This window comes from Rhinopithecus roxellana, chromosome 5, assembly GCF_007565055.1.
Source record: "Rhinopithecus roxellana isolate Shanxi Qingling chromosome 5, ASM756505v1, whole genome shotgun sequence".
Classification (NCBI taxonomy): domain Eukaryota; kingdom Metazoa; phylum Chordata; class Mammalia; order Primates; family Cercopithecidae; genus Rhinopithecus; species Rhinopithecus roxellana.
The window spans coordinates 77,816,786-77,820,588 of NC_044553.1; positions in this window are offsets into that span (position 1 = coordinate 77,816,786).

Genomic DNA, 3,803 nt, shown 5'->3' on the forward strand with positions numbered 1-3,803 from the left:
CCAGCCAGGGACTGACACTGACTCACACCTCCTGGGGGCGTGTGTGTGTGTGTGTGTGTGTGTGTGTGTGAGAGAGAGAGAGAGAGAGAGAGAGATGTGGGGGAGATGGTTTGGAAGGGGGTGCCTCCTTCTGATATGTCTTCCCAGCCAGACCAACCCCAGCCCCACTGAGCAGCTCATGAGCTCCAGGGAAGGGAAATGTGGTGGCCCTCTCATCTCCAGAAATTATCTTCACAGTGAAGGAAACGGGGATAAGATGCAGGAAGACCCAGTGACAGTGGTCTTTTCTCGACCTTACACCCATTGAAAGTGGATGTGCCCCCAACTCCTGAACACCCTCCACCCATCCCCAACTCCATCCACCCCCATGGATGCTGACACACACAAAGACACATATGCATGCACACATATGTGAGTATACACAGACCTCTAGCATCCTTAACATGCAGAGACCCCCCCGCCCCCCGCCCCCATCCAATGATAGATTCATACCGAGACACCAATGGGCCTGCCTGGGAAGCGCGCATCCTCCCACACACAGACCCGCACCTCCCTGGATCTCCTGCATCCCCCTGGTTCCATCTCTGTACAACACCGCCAAGTGCAGCACCAGATGAGAAAGGGACTTGGGGACATGGCATATGTGATATATGAGGTGAGATTAAAACCCTGTGTGAAACCCATCTTTAATATACCTCTAACAGCGGATTTGGGTGGGGAGCAGCAGGGCAGGAAGGCTGACCGTAAGTACCCAGTGAGGTCCCCCTGGCCCTGGTGAGGGGTGGGGCTGTCGGGCCAGCCCAGTCACCCCCAGCCTGGGTCCTGGGCTGGTTCTGCAGAGTGCTGGGGTCAGGAGCAGCTGAGGCCAGCAGGTACCAGCTCCCTTCCCAGGGTAGATGGAGAATGCGTGTGGGATGTCCTTCCTCCAACTGGACCTGACAGCCTGCCCTGGGCTCCAAAGGTCCAACCTTCCTCAGCCTGAGCTGACAATCATTCATTCACTCATTCATTCATTCATTCATTCATTCATACATTCATTCACTTTCCCAAGCAGTCAACTGGGTTGCTGTATGTCTAGCCCTCAGGGAGCTGCCAGGCTGGGCAGGGAGAGGAAATAGGAGGAGTTGAGGAACGATCACTTTCCAAGCCGATTGTGGAGGAAGTGGTTGGCATGAGCTGGGTGGTCGTCAAGGACTCAGTCTGTTGGAGGAAGACAGTTCTGCTGGCAGTCAGAAGACTTTGTTCAGAACCTCATTTCCCAGTTGCATATGAGCAGTTATGACTTGGAGCAAGTCCCTAACCTCCCTGGGCCTCAAATTCCTCATCTGTATGATGAACCTACTAACAAGGAAGTTATGAGGCTCAAGTGAGGAAGAGGTTGGGAAATTGCGTGGTGCTAGCAACCCACCCCACAAATGTCAGGGAGACAGTTGAACCCTGCCTCCATGGTGGGGTGGGATTCCAGCAGAGAGTGGGGAGAATGGTCTTCAGGGGTGAGCCGGACGCAGCGGCTCATGCCTGTAATCCCAGCACTTTGGGAGGCCGAGGTGGGTGGATCACAAGGTCAGGAGTTCAAGACCAGCCTGACCAACATGGTGAAATGCCATCTCTACTAAAACATATAAAAAATAGCCAGGCGTGGTGGCATACACCTGTAGTCCCAGCTACTCGGGAAGCTGAGGCAGGAGAATCACTTGAACCCAGGAGGCAGAGGTTGCAGTGAGCCAAGATTGCGCCACTGCACTCCAGCCTGGGTGATACAGCGAGACTCCATCTCAGAAAAAAAAAAGGGGGAGGGGGGAGGACAGTGTGAGCAAAGGCATGGAGGTATTTGAGGGACAAGCAAGTAGGGGGAAACCAAGAGGTGGAGAGAGCCGGTTTGTAGGATGGGGGTGGTGGGGAGTTGCAGGAGATTCCAAGGGAATGCACAGGAGGTGCCATATCTGAGTACTTCAAGCTCTCTGCCATCCCCTCTGTACCAGAGGCTGCTCTGGGCCGGGCTGGCAAAGGTGGAACTTATATCACACTTGGGAGCCAGCAGAGCCCATTGGAGCATCATATTGGTCTTGGGAGGAGAGCAGGGTAACCTTGATAGAGCCCATTTTCTGGAGCAAGAAACTGAGCCCCTAGAGGAGATGAACAGCTTGCCCAAGGCAGACAGTAGCAAGGTCAAGCTGGAATCCAGATCTCCACCATATATTTTGGTCTTTCTGAGCCAGTAGTCAGCACACAGGTGGGAATGACTAACAGCATCCTTTCCTAGGGAGACTCACACTTTGCAAGCTGTTCCTTAGCCCATTTGCAAGCTGTTCCTTAGCCCATGCAGCACTAATGCTGGGCTTTCTGGGCACGTGACAGGATCACGGGGAAGCAGTTTGAGGGAGGATATTTCTTCCTGGTGGCCCCAAATCACACCGAGTCCTGCCAAGACAGGTTACTTGGTATTACGCTGGCCTCAACAATGAGTGCTCATTTATTGCACTGAATGGTTTGGGAGCAAGGCTGGGGATGGAGTTGGGGCTGTCAATGGCTCAGAGTCCCAGAGCAAACTCCCCGAACAACTGCTGTTGGCTGATGACACTTAGAAAAAAGTGTTGCATAAGTAGCCCTGGCCCATAATTAAGCCCTTCCCACCCTATCTGAGAAGTGACAGGGAGTTAAAGTCGAGAAGGTTCAGTAGACAAACTTTGGACTCACGCTTGAGTTCAGGTTCCTGGTCTGCCTTGCAGTAGGTGTTCCTGAGCAAGTCATTTTACTTCTCTGACTGTTTTCTCATCTGTAAAAGGGGGGGGGGGGGGCAGGGGTAATGATGCCTACTTGGCAATGTGGTTGTGACAATTAAATAATATTCTAGCCTCACTGCAGTCCAAGAGGCCTTGGAGGAGAGGGGGTTCCAAAGATTTCCAGAACGCAGGCAACCTGGAAGCCATCTTGATTCACAGCCTTGGAGGCGGGGGTGGGCCACCCATCTGCACCCCATTACCTCTGCAGAGAGGTGTTACTGATTCCTCCATGCAGGAAGCATTTTTGAACCCTGATTCTATGCCAGGCCTGGCCTCTCAGAGCTCTTGGAAAGACAGGAGCACCACAGGGAGACCACTGCAGTCACTGGGTATAGAAGGCGAAACAGCTAGACCCACCTTGTGGAGGCTGAAGGCGCAGTGCAGGGGTGGAAAGTATTTGATCAAGGCAGAAAGGCAACCAGGAGAGTAGTGATGGGCTCTAGTTTCAATCCCATTCTGCCCCCTCCAGCTGTGGGACTTCACCTCCCTGCACCTCATTTCCTCATCTGTAAAATGAGGATGATAACAACACTCACCAGCAGGACTGTTGAATTCAATGTGTAGTAAATTTAAAGACTATAGCCAATGCTCACAAAATGCTGGCCATTCTCCTGACACCAGATGAATGGCAGCTTGCCAGGTAGGCAAGGGTTGGACAGAAAAGCTTGGATAAAGACCCAGGGGCTGGAGAGACTGTGGCTTCTTTGGGGAACTTGGAAGCTTTCTGGGAAGTCAGTGATTGTGGGGGCAGGTGAGGGGCTGGACCATGGGGCCCCCACTCCTTACCCCAGCCGGAAGCCTGGTCTTGAGTCACTATTGGGCAAGTGGAGCTCACGGATGGGCATGGGAGCGGGGAGGATGTAGACATTATTTTAATCTTCCTCTTAAAGCATAATTGCTTTTTGTCGGCGGGTGTTCCTGGAGACGCCTCCCCGTGGGATTGCTTTCCAGGCTCCTCTCTTCCAGGAGACAGGCAGGGGCCGGGCCAGCTCCACGCTGCATTAATACGCTGCAAATGCG